We start from the raw sequence: 19,571 nt of genomic DNA, 5'->3' as shown, positions 1-19,571 counted from the left end.
TTGTTAGTTAAAACTCAAAAAACCAACTAAAAATGTTTATACAGGCGGTCCCCGGGTTACGATGGGTCCGGCTTACGACGTTCCGAGGTTACGACGCTTTTTCTTAAATATTCATTGAAAAATCCGCCCTGGGTTACGACGCTTCAGACGCTCCGAGTTTACAACGCTTTTAAAAAACACATACTATGATAAGATAAGAATCCTTTATAGTTTAGCAGTTTCTCTCTCTCTCTCTCTCTCTCTCTCTCTCTCTCTCTCTCTCTCTCTCTGTATTTTCCAACGAAAATAATCACTATAATTCTCTCTCTCTCTCTCTCTCTATACTACAATGATGTATGTTTTTTAGTATGATAAATAAATGATTTACTATTTTCAAATATTAATATTAATTTATACAGCAATAATATCAATTCATTAAAGAAAATACCATAGTGAATTAGTAAGATTTTAGCTTATATTTAAAAAATTATGGAAGAATGAAGGAAATCCCAGTCTTCTTGAAGTAACTTCCAGTAACCTTCTTCAGATCCAGGTACTAAAACTGTCAGCTATATATAAAGTTCTGTGACAGCCAGGAGGGGGAAAAGCTGGGGGAGAGCTGCAGTGTTGCAATCACGTGGTCCTGACATTTCCCCTCTCTCTCTCTCTCTCTCATTTACTGAGACTGGAGATTTTTTATGTACTTGTACTATTTGTTTTTAATACTTTCAAATAATAATAATAATAATAACTGTACAGTAAGTCCTCGGGTTACGCCGGTCTCGACTTATGATGTTTCGTGGTTACGAACGCGCCCCCATAAAAATATAAAAAAATAATATTTTGCGTCGTTCCGTCTTACGCGGTTTAGCGTCGTAAGCGACGTAAACAAACGCGAACTAGTTCCGGGCGCACGGCGGAAAGAATACGCTTTGTGGGGGAGAGGACGGCGTCGCTTCGCTACGCTCATTCCTCGCCCATACACCATTTTGGTTGTTTACACTGCCTCTCTCTCCCTCGTGTTGTATCGTTTTTGTAACTTTTTGCTCTATGTTATGGCTCCCAAGCGCAAGGCGGACTCTTCTGATGGTAGTGCATCGAAGAAAAGAAAGGCCATCACCATGGAAATTAAAGTGGACATTATAAAGCGATCTGAGAAGGAGAAACGCCAACAAACATTGGCCGCTCGCTTGGCCTTAGCCGTTCGACCGTTGCTACCATTATCAAAGATAAAGAGCGCATCGTTGAACATGTGAAAGGATCTGCTCCTATGAAAAGCAACAGTGATAACTAAGCAGCGTAGTGGTCTAATAATTTGAAATGGAAAGGTTATTGGTGCTTTGGTTGGAAGACCAAAATCAACGGCGTATCCCAGTCAGCCTTATGGTGATTCAGGAGAAGGCGAAAAGATTGTTTGAAGCGTTGAAAAAAGAAAAGGGGGAGGGAAGTGAAAGTGAAGAGTTTGTGGCTAGTAGGGGTTGTTTATGCGATTTAAGGCTCGGGCCAATTACCATAACCTTAAAGTGCAAGGTGAAGCTGCTAGTGGGGATGAGAAAGCAGCGAGTGAATTTCCTAAAGCGTTGTCTGAGATAATTAAGGAGGGGGGTTATTCTGCTCAGCAAGTGTTTAACGTAGACGAGACAGGTTTGTTTTGGAAACGTATGCCTAACAGCACTTACATCGCCAAGGAGGAGAAGTCAGCACCCGGTCATAAAGCCAGCAAGGAGAGGCTAACTTTACTTCTTGGGGGTAATGCTGCTGGCGACTTCAAACTGAAGCCCTTGTTGGTGTATCAGGCTGAAAATCCAAGGGCACTCAAGGGCATTTGGAAGGGTCAACTACCAGTAATTTGGAAGTCCAACAAGAAGGCATGGGTGACACTTGCAGTGTTTGAGGACTGGTTTCGTAAACCATTTTGTTCCAAGTGTGGAGCGGTATTGCGCCTCCAAGGGTATCCCCTTTAAGGTGTTGCTAGTGCTGGACAATGCCCCTGGACACCCTGCCCAGCTGGGAGACTTCAACCCTAATGTCAAGGTGGTTTACCTTCCACCTAATACCACGGCCCTTTTACAGCCTATGACCAAGGAGTGATTGCTTCGTTCAAGGCCTACTACCTACGAAGGACAATTGCTATGGCTTTACAGGCAACTGAAACCAAGAAGGACTTGACTCTGAAGGACTTTTGGAAATCCTACAACATCCTTGATGCTGTAAAGAACATTGCTAATTCCTGGGAGGAGGTTAAGCAAACAAACATGAATGGTGTCTGGAAGAAAATTTGTCCTCAATTTGTGAATGATTTCCATGGGTTTGAGGACACAGTTCAGCTAGTTGTCAAGAACGTTGTTGCCCTGAGTAAGGAAATCAATTTGGAGATGGAGGTTGATGATGTTACAGAGCTGCTGGAGTATCATGGCGAGGAGTTATCTGCTGAGGACCTGATACAACTGGAGAAGCAGATGATAGAGGAAGAAGAAGAAGCACCCACCCCAGAGCCTAAGGCTTTCACAAGGCAGGACTTGACAAGAGGTTTTGCAGAGTTGCAGCAAGCATTGTCAACTTTTGAGGCTCAGGATCCCAACTTGGACAGGTTCACTAGGGTTTCCAGAAGCGTCATGGATTTGATGCAGTGTTACAAGGAGATCTTGAATGAAAAGAGGTTGCTCTCTGTTCAGACTAACCTGGAACAGTATTTTAAGAAGGTAGAGAGGCCTGCAGGAGATCCTGTACCCTCTACCTCAGCTGCCTCTGCTAATCCAGACTCGCCTGCCCCACAATCTCCAGCACCTTCTGAATGTTCTGCTAACCCAGACTCACCTGCCCCAGTATCTCCAGCACCTTCTGTAGGTTTTGCCTCAACTAAAGACTCACCTGCCCCAGCATCTCCAGTAGTATGTTCTGCCTCACCTCAAGAATCACCTTCCTCAGCATCTCCTGTAGTATGTTCTGCCTCACCTCAAGAATCACCTGCCTCAGCATCTCCAGCATCTTCTGGAGGTTCTTTTTCTCTTCACTAACCTCCCCCAGTCTCTCCAGCACTGCAGCTTCCTCTCCAGTGTGCAAGCCAATCAAATTAATAAAGGTAAGGAATTGTTCTCTCGTTGTTATTGATAGGTATTTACATTAAATCATGTGGTATTTTTTAATGTTCCGACTTATGCTGAAAATCGTGTTACGACGCATCTTAAGAACGGATCAACGTCGTAACTCGAGGACCCCCTTACCTGGTTGTTTAATAGTTTTATCATGGACTAGCCTATCACCCATAACGTAAGCGATGCCGATGCACAGTTAAATACGTATCTAGTGCAACAGCATTTGTCCCAAGGCAGTTCAGTGCAACAAAGCAGCTTGTCAAAAAAATTGACATACATTGAACTGCTAGGCTGAACAAAAAGAAATAAAGCGCAGGCTACAATAAAAAATAAAAAAAACGGCTTGGAATGGGAGAGCAAAGCGAAACTCTGCTCTCCAAGGCGGTAAAAGAAAGACTGGCATATCGCGAGGGACAGGGCTTGATCGAAGACCAAACATCCACCGTGTATATGCATGCGTTGTCAGATGCCACAGATTTCTTGTTTTTACAATCTTTTATTGTTTTTACCGGTTTCCAGCTACCACTAGAAGATTATCCTATTGTTAAGACCACAGGTTTGCTAGCTATGAAAAATACAAATTGATTAAAAGATTTGTCATTTTATGGTGAAATTGATAAGAAAATACAGTACTTTTTGGATATTTTTTATTGAAAAATATTGTGAATAGGCAAATTTCCCGCGAATAACACCCATAGAGGAATCTGCAAATCTGAAGTCTGCAGATACGGGAGCTCACTGTATTACTAACACTTAACGGAAAAACTAAATGTATACATAATATTAAGCACACCCGAGACCAGGCAAACTTTAAGGCAGGCCAATTTAGGAAAAAACACATCTATGGAATGAGGAAGATATATGCAAATGCACATGGTGTAAGAGAAAAAATAAAACTAAATATCTTTCTGTACTTCCTTGGTTAGTTGAAAATACGAATTTTTTTATAAATTGTATGTTTATTAACTACAAACCTGAGGTCCTTTACATTAGGAATTACTCTCGCCTGGAAAACGGCTGTTAAACTCTTGAACAAGGTGGTTAGGCAGTATAACTGCTGTCCAGTATACGGGAAGACCCACCTGCCCGGATGTAAACATTCCAGTTTGTCTATTGGCACAGGTCTCAAACTGATGGGTGGCATCAGGTAGGCCTAATGTGCAAAGGATCTCCGGTATGTATAGTTATGAAAATACAATTTACTCTCAAAATTTTCATTTGTTCCTACACGATATACAATTATCAGTCCTTTACAGTAGGAAGAGTCAATGATTGGAGGGAGGAATCTGAGTGAGTTTCTTTGAACCAACTGAAGTTCATCACACTTAGGCTATTCCTCCTGGTCAAAAGAGCAAGGAGTACCCTGCCTCTGACATATTGATTACAGAATAGGCAGTCCCTAGTTATCGATGGGGTGCTGAAAAGCAAAAGCTGCCATTAACCGAAACTCGGTGATTTATGATGATTATGGAACCAAGTTTCGGTTGATGGCGCCATAACTATTATCAGCACCTTAGGGTGAGATGCCACCTGTCCTGTTGTGGCGGGATCACAACCAAGCAAAGAAAGCAAGCAATCTACCCCTTTCCCCTTTACGTTACTATTTACTAACAGGACAATTGGTCCAACGACAGACACAAACAAAACCCTCACATTCATGTACTCACAAGATATGACTGTCTTCAAGGCAAGTAGCTGTGCTACAGTGCTATCCGCTGGATAAGGTCACTGAGACACAACCAATGCCGAAAATCACGACACAAAACAACCAACCATACAACTCAACAACACAACAAATCACTGCACAGACGAATATCAACAACATGAAAACAACAACCTTACAAATCTACATACAACCAATCACAAACAACACTAAGAAATCACAACAGCTCACCAACAACAACACTCAACAACCTTCCAACTATACAAGCACGACAACGTTCAAGCACACAATACCAATAACAACTCCAGAAAAATACAATACAACTGACCATCAATACTATCTTCCAAAAGACCGCTGCCAACTATGACTGACCATCACATGATCACAGACTCTCCTCATAGACTCTTTGGCGACCGCTCCAACAGACAACCCAGCCACTTACACCCGCCATCAAACCACTCCTTATTATCCATCCACCAATTAGGATCTTTCTCTCTCTCTCTCTCTCTCTCAATTGCTCCCCCACTTACACTCTTCAGAAAACACATTCGCACTTACATATTATCACACAGCAACACCAAACACAACATATCAAGCATACAAAAACATTTAAACTCTCAACCCGACGACGCTCTCACTTATCTCTCTCTCTCTCTCTCATGCAACCCTCAGACGTTGTCAAATGTAACTACTATTATCACTCCTCCATACTGTTAAAAGAGCCAGGTACAAACACATAACTTGTTGAGCAGCTACCACGTGTCCAAGGAAAAAAGGTTCCAAGGACTTTTCAGCAATATCCAAAGGTAAAAAGACATAAATGTGGTCCGATGACACCACATTTCTGTATCCAGACAGACAGGTCCTCCGGAATTCGAGGGATGGACTAAGCCACTGTTTTCATGAGCTCTTAGTCGTAGTGTACAGGTGACGTCATTGCCAACTGCAGAGAACTTCCTCCCGATTGCCTCACATAACCAGGAGAAAGACGTTCTTAGACCCTTCTTTGGGCGAGTCAGTACTAGTGAAAAGTCATCAATGAAAGTACATACAGCAACACGCTAACATGACAATTAATTATTGATCTGGACCATCAATAACAATTCCAAAGAGCAGGGGATCATGCAGGACTCGAACTTGGCAACAGATGCTGAAGGATTCGGAGTTCGTTATGACATCTGAGACAGAGTTGAGATGAGATGCGGTCTTGTGAGACAGACGTCTGTCTAACTGTCTAATGATTCTCACAAGGATGTGTATGGAGTACAAGGCAGGAACCCTAAACAAGGTCAAACGTAGCTCCGGGACGGGATAGTAAGAATGAATAAAGTTTCTCATCAGGAGTTAAATTTTGACTAAGGAGAATAATACTACTTTCAGGTGAAAGACTAGGCTAAATGGGGACCTATGCCTTTCAGAGAGAAGTAACTCTTGGCAGAAGAAGATGAAGGGCGCCTCTAATCAGAGAAAAAGGCCTGTCAATGACACCAACCAGCAAAGCTGGCTCCAATCCCTGGAAAGTTACAGAGGATTGATTGATTGATTGTGGGTTTTCTGGCGTCACAACTACCAGGGTCACAAACGCCGAATACTAAGTGTGATCTTTTAACTTTATTTAAAATCTTTTTTAATATATTATAAATTTTATTTTTTTTAAAGATACATATAAATTTGATTTTAAAAATTAAAATAAATTTCTGATAAAAATAAGAATAAAATTGTGATCAAATAAAATTCTAATAAAAAGAATTGTTTATTAATCTGAATAAATAACAATAAAACATAAAAAAAGGAAAAAAAGTATATACTTAGACACTCAAGTTCGGCAAAACACGATTGCGGCAAAAGATCGCTCTCGGACGACACGTCGCTGATGCTGGCTGATGAGAGGAGGAGGCATTTCGCGCATGGGCACCTAGGTGTGATGGTAATTGCTTCATAGCAAAGGAAGATAAAGGAAAGGAAAACGCATTTTCGAGAAGTTCGGCAGTAAGGAGGCTTTCGCGCCCGCGTTTGAGGCCCCTGTTCTGGAATTGTCGGGCGTGTTGTGGAGCGCAAAAACGCACCAATATGACATGAGAAACGCCGCGATTTCTGATGCAATACCTCGTTTAGATTCATCTAGGGAGTCCTAGTAAACTTGGGAGTCTGTGAAGCTCGCCGTAGGCCCCGCCCCCAGAATGCCGTATAAATGCGACGGAGAAAGTAGCAGCGGGAGGAGGAGATAAAGAGAGATCGTAAAAGAGAGACTCCAGTTAGTCACAGAGAGATATCCTCAGTAAGAGCCACAGATCAGATTATCAGTGAGAGATCAGCAGCAGCAGAGATCATCCGTGAGAGATACGAGAAAAAGGAACCAACAAAGGATCAGAAGAGTTGTTTGAGAGTTAGTTGGATATTGGTCTAGTCGTCTTCAGGAGTAGACGAATTATTTCGTGTTATCTCGACGTCGAGCAGACTTCAGAGAAGAAAAGGTCCTGCTAGAGGTTTTGGGGATTTCCTGCCTTACAAATAGACTATTTTCTACAATACGGAGTCAAGAGGACGTCTGCAATTGCCGCTCTACGTTTATGGAGCCATCACCTCGAATTACCAAATTGACTAGCAAGTATTTGAATTGCCTCACTGTTCCCCCAGTTCATGCAGTGTAAGATTCTATCTTTTTATGTAAATAGGAGATACCATTCTGCACTTACCTTTGTTAGTAAGCTTGTAAATAAACCTTTGTTGTGTTAATGTTTCTTTCTATATTCGTATCCCCAGTTTCAACTGTTGGTGTTGAAATATTATTTTTTATTATTTCATATCGAACCTGAAGCGGACCTCTCTCAGAGGCCGTAACACTGTGTCGACCCTGGCCAGGATATTTCGACACCATGACATTGTGGCGACCTTGCTTAGGCTATCAACACTTTAACAGTTTGAAACAGGGAGGATATAGAAAGAATCAGAATGAGTGAGATGGTGAAAGAGTTTATTGAGTCAGGTAAGCTACTAGGTCTAGCGGGGAATGATCTCCATGAGTATGTTGAGAAGAAAGAAAGAGAGAAGTATGAGAGGGAAGTGCAGCAAGCAAGAGAAGCAATGAAGATCCAGCAAGAGAGAGAAGCAATGAAAATGCAGCAAGAGAGAGAAATGTTGTTAATGCAGCAGGAGGAGAGAGAGAAAGAGCGTATGCATGAGCAGGAAGAGAGGGAGAAAGAGCATATGCATGAGTTGGAAATAGCTCGGTTAAGGGAAAGTACTTGTTACAGTCGGACAGGCGAAAACGAAAACGGAGCTGGTAGGTTAGGTATCAGTTCAGTGTTGAAATTAGTACCAAAGTTTGATGAGGAGGATGTTACGACATATTTCATGTGTTTTGAAAAGTTAATGGAGCGAGTAGGTTCTCCTAAAGAAACGTGGACTTTATATTTGCAGTCAGTTTTGAGTGGTAGGGCACTTACTGTGTATAGTTGCATGTCTAAGATGAAATGTGATAATTACGATATCGTGAAAGAAACTGTTCTTAGCGCATATAGGCTAGTACCGGAGGCATACCGTAAGAAATTTAGAAATTTGAGAAAGGATGAAAATATTACGTATGTAGAATACGGTAAGAAATTAGATAGGCTGTTTTTTGATTGGTTAACTTCTGCTAAGGTTGAGGATTTTGATAGTTTGAAGAACTTAGTGTTGTTAGAAAACTTCAAAGATAACGTATCCCCTGAGATTAAACTTTATATAGAAGATAGGCGAGAAGTATCTTTTGCAGGAGCAACTAGGCTAGCTGACGAATATAGTCTAACTCATAATTTGAGTGCTAGTAAGAAACGAAATGATCCTTCGTCTGGTAGAGTACAAAGCAGTAAAGGTTTCAGTCCTAGTAATAGCAATGCGAGTAAAAGTGACTATTCCTGTTATATATGCGGAAAACCTGGTCATACGTCTAAGGTTTGTAAGAGTAAAATGGCATCTAGTGGCTCAGAATTAACTTGTTTCCGATGTAATGGGAAAGGGCATTTAGCAAGAAATTGTGCAGAACCTTTTGTCAAGTAGGGATGATGTGATGAGAGAAACTAGGAAAGTTTTTGGCGAATTTCTGTCGGAAGGCGTAGTTTCCTCTCTTGGAGGAGTAGATTCGAGAGAAGTGGTCTTGCTTCGAGACACAGGTGCTGCTGTCTCACTGATTTTGAGTGTGTGTGTGCCGAACAGGGCAGAAATGAATATGGAAGAGAAAGTCATGTTAGGTGGATTTCCTAATACTTGTGTTCTTTGTCCTTTGTTGAAGTTGAATTTAGAAAGTCAGGTAGTGTCAGAAGAAGTAAAACTTGCAGTTGTGGACAGTTTGCCCGTTGAAGGCGTTGACATTATTGTCGGTAACGACTTAGCTTTATCCAAGAATGTGAATCCTGTTGTGAGGAATATTCCGGTGCCTGAAATATTAGTAACAAGTTGGGTTTAGATACAGACGTAGACTACGGTCATAATTTGTTCGTGGATTCGAACGGAAGTTCATGGATTTGAACGAGAGTAAGTTCGTGGATTCGAACAAGTGTGAGCTCGTGGATTCGAACGTGAGTGAGTTCGTGGATTCGAATGAGTGTGATAGAGGTAGCGAGGTTGATCTTGGCATGAGTGTGGCTGAGAGACCTGACTCTATCGATGTAAACAGTAATAGCCAAAACGGAAGGTGTAGCTGTCAAGAGTAACGTAGTAAATGTACCAGTATCTAGTACTAGTTTTGGTGATGAATTAGGCTTTAACATTTTGGATAAGGATGAGCTAGTCAAATTGCAGAAAGAGGATGAGACACTAACCCGAATTTTTGAATGTGAGCTGGATGATGATCTCGATGATGTGTGTAAGGAAACTTTTTGTGTAAAGGACGAAGTTTTGCGTCATGTTAGTCCTAAGTCAGGTAGTGAAAGGGGAATCACAGGAAAATTCGTAGTTTCTAGGAAGCTTCATGAATTAATTTTGAAGTTAGCACACGATGAGCAAGGACATTTAGGAGTAAATAAAACTTTCAAGTGTATTAGTAGGGCATACTTTTGGCCTAAGATGAAAAATGATGTGAAGAGGTATGCTTTAAGCTGTCTTGAATATCAAATTGCCGGGAAACCGAATCAAGTAATTACCAGAGTTCAGTTGTGTAATATTCCTTCAGTAGGCAAATCTTTTGGGAATGTATTTATAAATATGTTCGGAACTTTGCCTAGAAGTAAGGGTAGAGAAGATTGCATAACTAATCTTGAGTATTATAAAAACAATCTAAGAGATGTTTGGCAGCTTGCGGAGGAGAACGGAAGCGCTTGGCACTTAGCGAAAGAAAACCCGAACAGAAGTCAAGGGGAAACTGAAGGAAAACTTGATCTTAGATCAAACAAGAGAAGTTTGTGTGTAAGAGATAAAAGTTTTAGTACTAGTCCAGAAAGAAGTTCCTCTTTATGTCATAATTTCGACGGTCCTTTTTCAGCTTTAGAGAAGAGGGGAAATATATATCATAGAATTAATGTGGGTAAGAGTAGAGCAAAGTCAGTAAACGTAATTTTGCTTCAGAATTATAAACAACGGCCCGTGCCGTGGCCTCCGCCCGTGTAACAGTGTTATTACTGAGTGAGTTTAGTTTTGAGAAAAACACAAGAGGTGTTTTAGTATTTATAAGTTTTAATCAGAGTTCAGAAAACGGAAAAAGTAAGAGAGAAGTATAATGTTATAGCCGATAGCCTCTAGAGATTTCTCAGAATGAGTAGTCTAATAACCGTTTTCTGTTACTGCATGAGTGAGTGTGTGTGGAGAAGCGTGCGTGTTTGACTGGATTAAAGCTTTATGCAGAATTGTTTCCCCGCTGTTTCATTCTTGCTTCTCTTTAGAAAAAAAAATAAAATCAGTTGATTTCATTTTTTTTCTCTTTTGGGGGGGGCGTATGATGGTAATTGCTTCATAGCAAAGGAAGATAAAGGAAAGGAGAACGCAGTTTCGAGAAGTTCGGCAGTAAGGAGGCTTTCGCGCCCGTGTTGGAGGCGCCTGTTCTGGAATCGTCGGGCGTGTTGTGGAGAGCAAAAACGCGCCAATGTGACATGAGAAACGCCGCGATTTCTGATGCAATACCTCGTCTAGATTCATCTAGGGAGTCCTAGTAAACTTGGGAGTCTGTGAAGCTCGCCGTAGGCCCCGCCCCCAGAATGCCGTATAAATGCGACGGAGAAAGTAGCAGCAGGAGGAGGAGATAAAGAGAGATCGTAAAAGAGAGACTCCAGTTAGTCACAGAGAGATATCCTCAGTAAGAGCCACAGATCAGATTATCAGAGAGAGATCAGCAGCAGCAGAGATCATCCGTGAGAGATACGAGAAAAAGGAACCAACAAAGGATCAGAAGAGTTGTTTGAGAGTTAGTTGGATATTGGTCTAGTCGTCTTCAGGAGTAGCCGAATTATTTCGTGTTATCTCGACGTCGAGCAGACTTCAGAGAAGAAAAGGTCCTGCTAGAGGTTTTGGGGATTTCCTGCCTTACAAATAGACTATTTTCTACAATACGGAGTCAAGAGGACGTCTGCAATTGCCGCTCTATGTTTATGAAGCCATCGCCTCGAATTACCAAATTGACTAGCAAGTATTTGAATTGCCTCACTGTTCCCCCAGTTCATGCAGTGTAAGATTCTATCTTTTTATGTAAATAGGAGATACCATTCTGCACTTACCTTTGTTAGTAAGCTTGTAAATAAACCTTTGTTGTGTTAATGTTTCTTTCTATATTCGTATCCCCAGTTTCAACTGTTGGTGTTGAAATATTTTTTTTTATTATTTCACATTGAACCTGAAGCGGATCTCTCTCAAGAGGCCGTAACACTGTCGACCCTGGCCAGGATATTTCGACACTGTAACACTGGGTCACTCTGTTAAACAAAACAACAGCTTGATCTGTGAACTCCTGGCATCCCCCAAGGCGCGTGATTCAAAAGTTTTCGCCTGGTAGGCCTATAAGTATTTTTCCGCGAATTTTTAAAAAAACTTTTATATCGACATACGATACGTCCAATCGGCACCCAACAGACAATTTATATCCACGTTTAATATGTCCAATCAGCGTTAAAGGGTTATGTGGTAGTAAAGAAACACAGACTTGGTTTTTTCTTCTTTACTTAAAAAATGATATATATATAATGGATACAGACACACAACGATCCTTTGGTGGAGAGGTAATAATCTCCTACAGGGCTTGACTTCAACTAACCACACATACTCCCCACTCTCCAAGAGAACATCTTAAACAATCATTGACAATCAACAACAATATACAAACTCAACTAGTCATAAACGGTCATTTACACCTCTTCCTTAATAACCCACAACAACAGAAATACCTTTATACATAAACTGTCCAATTAAACCCAAACAGTAATTAACAGTTTCAAACAATAATTATACACTCCCCCCTGAATTACATTCACATATATTACAAACTCTAGCTCTTCTAACTCTTGTTGAATGTCTTGGAATCGCGTTGCACTCAGCAACAGTGCCTGAGTCTTCCTCTTCCCCCTCATCCTCATGAACAGGAAGCTGTATAAGAAGCTCCTCATCCTCAGCATCAGTAGTTTCCTCACTCAATATCAATCCTTGTGAAGAACACGAACGAAGATCTCTAACATGGCGTGGAACTCCATTGACTTCAACAGCTTGTTCTGACAAAACTCTCGTAACCTTGCCTCTTTCAAATTGCATATTGCATCGCATGTTGGATGGTTTTACCCACACCTCATCACCTGCTTTGTAGGGGCCACTCAATGCCACTTTGTTCATTGAGCATGGATCCACTCCTCGGACCCTCACAGGGTAAGAATACAGCATACTGACAGGGGCAGTCGTTGAGTCGCAGTCATCACGAGGCATCAAATTATACAGATATACAGCCTTTGCAATGCTGCAGCCTTTCCTTGCAGCAATGACTTTAACAGTTCGATGGCATCTCTCAGCTATACCATTTCCTGATGGAACATAAGCACATCTAAAATTAAGATGCACGCACCACTTTTTTGCAAAGTCAGCAAATAGTTTGCTGCTGCAAAGCAGGGTCATTGTCAGTTAACAGTTCCTCCGGCGCTCCTCGTTCATAGAACACTGTCTCAAGTTGCCCGATGATGCTCTCACTGGTCTGAAAATGGAGCCGACGCCAGATGGCAAATCGAGATGGTCCACAATCAATGAGAGTAAGATACGGCCGTCCATCATAGTGAGTAATATCCATGCCAACTCTCTGCCACACCCTATCCACTTCCAGACTACCCTTCTGCCACTTCACTGGGGCCGGGTCTATTGACTGGCATGCCTCACAGCACTTGACAACAGCCTGTACTTGCCACCTGGTAACTCCTGGATGGACTTTCTTCACAAAATAGAGAGTTCTTCTCACACCCGGGTGACCAGCAGCATGATGGATCTCCTTAATTCCATCACTAATGGCAGGGACAACAGAAGCACACACAAGTTTTGCATCTTGGTGACATGAACCAAGGTCCCTCAGCCAGCGCTGAGGTACATGTGTCAAACTGTCAGCTTTATTATTGGCAGACGACACAAGTGTAATAGACAGCTGGAGGTCACACTCTTCTATCAGTGACAAGACTATTCCTAGTCTTCTTCTGATGAGCATTTCACTTGCGGCCTTAGTCTTCAATCTGCTTTTTCCTAAAAGTCCATCTGAAATCCATCTATGCACAGTAGATGAGTCAGTCATTAATTCCACCTTTTGTATCTTCCAAGCCAGTGCAAGATTCAATCCTTTAATGACTGCATCTAGCTCAGCCATATTGATGTGGCAAGAGTCGTCTTTCCGCAGCCAGCTGGCATCTTCCACAATGGAACCATTTACTTCCACTGCAACACCAAGCGCAAGAGAACTAGCATCCACCCAGATCTTGAATTTGTCACCGGTGACATTCCACTGTCCTCTCACAGGGTCATCCTTCTTAACCTTCTCCAGAAGTTCCTGCAAACACATTTTGATGTAATCATCATTAATGACGTCGTCCCATCCTTCAGTGACTTTATTGACTCTTCTCTTGATGAATGCTACCGCCACTCGCAGCCATCCACAAACAGGGTAATGGCCTAACAGTCTACCACAGTATGAGAACACTGCTCGCCGAGTCAATTGTCTTGGTGCATCGCCCAGGTCATTGTCCCTTTTCCAAAAAAAGACTCTCCTGCTCCCCCCAAACTCTCAGGCCCAATGCTCGAGCCCCTTCAGCAAGTCTTTGGTGTGGCTTACTTACTAGCCCAAAATTTCTAAGATGCTCCTCTACACGGCTGGCCTTAACAATATCTTCATTCACAAAGATGTCATCAATATAAGCTGATGTTCCTTTTCTTACAATTGGGTCCTGAAGGAGAACACAGTTTAAAACAGATTTCATTACCATCGAAGCAATATTCAAACCAAACCCCAGTCGAGTCTGGCAATACCTCTGGCCTTTGAAATATACAGTCTGGTATGGCCACAGAGACTCATGGATTCTGATTTGCAGGTAAGCTTTAGCCAAGTCTACTACAGATACATTCACTCCTTGCCTGCGCCACTCACGTAGTTTGTCTGAGCACACATCCGAGTCTGCTGTAAATGCATCAATGTACATATTCAGTTCTCTGAAGTCCAGTACAGGCCGCACCTTCTTTTTATTTTGCTGTACAACAGCCATGAGGGGAATAAGCCCCTTAGCTGGTCCATATTTATTCTCATCATAAGGAAGCAGCCAGCCATCATTCACCCATCTTTGTAGCTCTGATTCATACAGGTCCTTTGCCTCCTGAGGTACAGAATATGCCTTTACTCCATTCTCCAGGACGCCAGGCTCCTTGCCCTCAGACCACTTCCATGTAGCTGTCCAACATTTAATCACAGGATCATAAATTGCACTAAAATCATGCTCATCCACCCCCACCTTCACATAAGCAGCTGCAGAAAAAAAAGAGTGTCTTCCATTCCAAAACGTACACCACCCTGGGTATCGACAGTGACTCCTTCTAGAGCCCTCACACCATCCATGCCGAGAAGAAATTTAAAACCGAGGGGCATTAGAGTGGTTACACATACAGAAATGCTGGCAGTAGCTCCATTACTGAGCTGCAAGTGCACGACGCCCATTCCTTCACACACCCATTCTTGCCCACTCACAGTTATCATGCTAACTGCGCACTTGTTCCATGCCTTACAGCATGAGACATGAGCGATGCTTTGAGAACACCCAGTGTCTACTAACACGCAACACTGAAGACCCTCTACACTCAAAACAGTACTTGGCAGCACCTTACTCAGTGGGTTTGGGGAGAGGAGGCTGGCGCTGATGCCTCCTCTCCTTGCTCGTTTCCCGGACAAGCTGACGCAATGTGCCCCATTCCACCACACCGATAGCACTTTACCCTTCTCCGAAATCGACCATTTACTCGGTTGCGAGCAAGACAGTCCCTGGCAAAGTGATTTGGTCCAAGGCATACATGACATTTCTGAACTGTTGTTTCTACTGGCACAGAACCCAGGCTTCCTGTGGCGCCAAAACATGTTTCCACTGAAACAGAAGGAAGGTCATCTTTCAGAACCGTCCGTGCCCGAGCCAAAATCTGTTCCAGATCGAGGGCCTCCATGTGAGACCCGGCTCTCAACAGCTGACGAACTCTCTCTGGAAGTCCAGCTACAAAAGCACATGCAAGAGCTTTTTCAGAAATTCCTCCAAACAGGGATCCGAGTCGACGTAGCTCAGCTAAGTAGACATCCGGTGCCTCTCCACTGTGCAACTTCCTACTGACAAACTGTTCATAGGCTACATAGGGATCAACAGCAAACGCAGCCAACAATGCTTCTTTCACCTTGTCAACCTTCTTCCTATCTGCTGTGGGTAACTGTAAGTACACTGCAAAGGCACCACCTGTAAGCCGCAGAGGAATCACACTGGCCACATCATCAACTTTCCGAAGCTTGCAAACCAGCTCTCTCCAGCCACTCCATAACAGATTGTGCGTTTCTGCCATCATACTCAGGGATCAGTTTCAAGTCGAAGTTACTCTCCATACTGCCTAGATAGCTTGTGGCAGTAAAGAAACACAGACTTGGTTTTTTCTTCTTTACTTAAAAAATGATATATATATAATGGATACAGACACAACGATCCTTTGGTGGAGAGGTAATAATCTCCTACAGGGCTTGACTTCAACTAACCACACATACTGTCCACTCTCCAAGAGAACATCTTAAACAATCATTGACAATCAACAACAAGTAATATACAAACTCAACTAGTCATAAACGGTCATTTACACCTCTTCCTTAATAACCCACAACAACAGAAATACCTTTATACATAAACTGTCCAATTAAACCCAAACAGTAATTAACAGTTTCAAACAATAATTATACAGGTTAAGATATTGTAATTTCAAATAAAATTTTGAACTTTCATCGGTTCTTTTTTATCGTACAATAGAGTTATATGAAAACGATTACATAGTGAATGTGCCGGACAAAGAAACTGAGACAGGCACTCATAAGTTCATAACCAAGTTTGTTAGGCTTAACGGGAGTGATGACACGCATGATCCACCAGTCCCCGAAACCTCAAATGGTTCACAAAGCCTTCCTTCAGCAGAACTCTTCATGGAGGATGAGACACAGGAGTATGAAGGTTTTTTGCCAGAGGATAGGTAGAGAAAATTCCACCCAAAAGGTTTTTTAAAGAAAATGACTGTATTGTACAGTACGTACACTTACACCCAATGGTGGCATTGTTTATGTGTGGGAGTTTTCACCATTGTGTGTGTAATTTTAAACTTTTTCAAGTATTCAAAACCTTTTTAATGTTTTACTTATCCATAAGAACAATTTCATATTAGAAAAAATTATTCCCATAAGGTATGTGTTTCGAAATCTGCGCATTTCTAATTCTGCGAGGCTGTGGATCAAACAAATTCTTGCATAATTGGGGACTGTACTGTACTTACTCTTTTGTTAAATCGACTTTCCTGCTGTCATTACTGCATGTTTTGTCCAAGTTTTTTCTGCCATCCTGGAGCAATAGTAAATACATTATACAAAACGGTATGCTTCTCTGCAAATTTCCGTCTGGAATGGGGTTGGGAGATCTAATATACCACCAAACAGTCATACTTGACAAATGGTTCCCCCTCACATGGGCATGTCAGGAGCGTAGTTCTGATCCCATAACGGTTACCATTTACACCAAGTCTTATGTGACACAGTATGTTTATTCATAAATATTTAAACAATCACTCTTCTTTACTATGCTCCAGTTTTTGTTTCTTTCATTTAAAAATACTTCAGGTTTACTATATTCAAGTCTAGAAATATGACTTGCCTTGTTAAACTAATTAAGAATTATAACAATATATCCAATTATACCTTTAATCGTGATTGTAATGCATACACTGCCATCCTTCTAATAGTGTGAAACAAGAACCATGTAAATTTCCTTGGTGAAGAAACTTAAGAACAGATAAATTAAAAGACTATACATATTTGCCTTCAAGAGCCAGCTCCACTCATTGACAGTCGAGATGTATCAGTGGGCAATCGACAACTTGGTGGAGATCATGGCCAGATACATTCTAGGCAGAAGGAATGTAGTGGGCGACAAACCAAGTTGTTGGACTCAAGCCCTGGGTATGGAGTTGCGTCTGCATCAGGACATAGAGGAAAGACAGTTTCACCTGTGGGGAAGACAATGTTAGACCTCTTCCTCACCCGCTTCAACAGGAAGCTGGAGGTCTACTTCTCAGTGGTCTCATATCCTTTCGCCTTGGCAAAGGGTACTTTCAGCACATTGGGACAATCTCAAGGTGTACGCTTTCCCTCCATTCTGCCTGATCCGTCAGGTCCTGAACAGTGATGAGTTCCAGGAATCTCAGGATGACCTTAGTGGCCCCAGTCAGTACGGTTTCCAGACTTTGTCTTGTCTGTCAGCAGTTCCGAGAGAAATTCCCCCTTGGCACAACCTTCTTTGCCAACCTTATGTGGAGAGGTTCCACCAGTTGGTAGGGTGCCTATCTCTTCATGACTGGAGACTGTCAAGTACCTCCTCCGAGCAAGAGGCTTTTCCTGCAAGGCGGCAGGTCAGATGTCCTATTACCTCAGGAGGTCTTCATAAGCAGTTTACTATGGCAAGTGGGCTGTCTACTGTGATTGGTATTGTTGATGGGGTTCTCTACTCGGAACTTCTGTTGAGTGAATAGCAAATTTTCTGATCTTTCTCATAAGCAAGAAAGGTCTATCCATTCTGCTGACAAAGGCTACAGGGCTGCCTTGAATCATGGGAAATCTCTGGTCCAGAGTAGACTCGCTCAAGCTCCATTTGAGCCACTGCGTTGTCGTCAGACAGGGTTCCAACTTTAAAGACAGTTTTCCTGTTGGCCCTAGCTTCCTCAAAGAGAGTTGAAGAGCTGAATTCATGGCCTGAGTTATGATGTTAAACACACCAGGGGTTAAGGGTCTGTGGCCTTTGAATATTTCACAAAATTTGTGGCCAAGACTCAAAATCCCTCGGTGCATGATGACAGATTTGCCTCATTTTCAATTCCCTCCCTGAATGAGATCGTGAACAGTGATCCACAAAAGTTATTGCTTTGTCCCATCAGAGCCTCTGCGTTGCCATCTAAAAAGGACTTGTTGCCTAGGTGTTGTACACTTTTTGTTAGCACAGGCTGAACCAAGAAAGAAATGTCCAGGAATACCATTTAATTCTGGCTTTGTGAGGTGATTAAGCAGGCATACTCCTCATGTTCACATTCTGTCACAGATACTGTGCATGCGAGAGCATATGACATCAGAGGAATGGGTTCCTCTCTGGCTTTTAAGAACTTGAATCTTCATAGGATTTTGAATGCTGGTTCCTGGCTTCAGCAAACAACTTTCACTTCCTTTTACCTGAAAGACATTGCCCCTTGGTTCTTTGACAATTTTTCCTTGGATCAAGTGGTGGCTGCCCAACAAGTGGTGTAGCTCATCCAGTGTCCCTAGCAGGAGTTTGTATCTTTCCAAACATGATTGTGTGGAAGAGAGAATGAGCAAGTTGCTGGTCTCCTTTCTCCTTTTTCTTTTCTTCTTCCTACGGGCAGGCTGAAGAATAGACTTGTCATACACTGAAACTGGTCTGATACAGGTGAGTGCGGTAGCCATACTGCGTGGCTTTTTTTATTTGTATTCCATACAGTAGACGGTAGCATTTACTCCTCTCTCTAGCATGGGAAGGGAGGAGTGGTGACAAACCCCTTGTGGCCTACATGGTTTGTTACTTGAACAAATGGAGTTCTCCTGGTCTTCCATGAATGCAATGAATCTGGACATATATCATTGTGTTTAATTCCAGAGGTCAGTTTTTAAATACTCTCATACTTATTCTTTTATGGGCTCCAACCTAACCCCCAGTCAGTTCTAGGTACTTGTACTTCCCTCAAAGTACTATAAGTCTATCCTATTGTTAAGAGAGACTGGGTTTGTTTCACATATGAACAAATGACAAATTCTTGATCAGTTTGTATTTTCCATAGGTCTTAACATTGATTGCTCACCTCTAGCCACCCCTCTCATATCCTGGGATGGAAGAAAGACTAGTGCATCACGGGTTTCTAAGCATGGTCAGTGGCCAGTCTCAACTTCGTACATGCACGAGTTGCCAGATGCCACAGAATCCTTGCATTACAGTCTTTGATTGCTTTTAACCGGTCTCCAGTGGGAACTAGAAGATTATCCTACTGTTAAGACCTCAAGTTTGTTAGCTATGAAAAATACATAGATTAAAAATTTGTAATTTTTTTTCTAAATCAAGATATAGGATATTGCACCCAAG

General features: G+C 42.2%; 1 pseudogene; it reads right to left on the bottom strand.

Annotated features, from left to right (window-relative positions):
* Positions 1-11,740: 11,740 nt before the first annotated feature.
* On the bottom strand, positions 11,741-19,502 carry LOC135217287 (uncharacterized; annotated as a pseudogene).
* Positions 19,503-19,571: the final 69 nt, after the last annotated feature.

This window comes from Macrobrachium nipponense, chromosome 7, assembly GCF_015104395.2.
Source record: "Macrobrachium nipponense isolate FS-2020 chromosome 7, ASM1510439v2, whole genome shotgun sequence".
NCBI lineage: Eukaryota > Metazoa > Arthropoda > Malacostraca > Decapoda > Palaemonidae > Macrobrachium > Macrobrachium nipponense.
The sequence above is the reverse complement of the archived record's forward strand: the minus strand, read 5'-3'. Positions and strand labels throughout refer to the sequence as shown.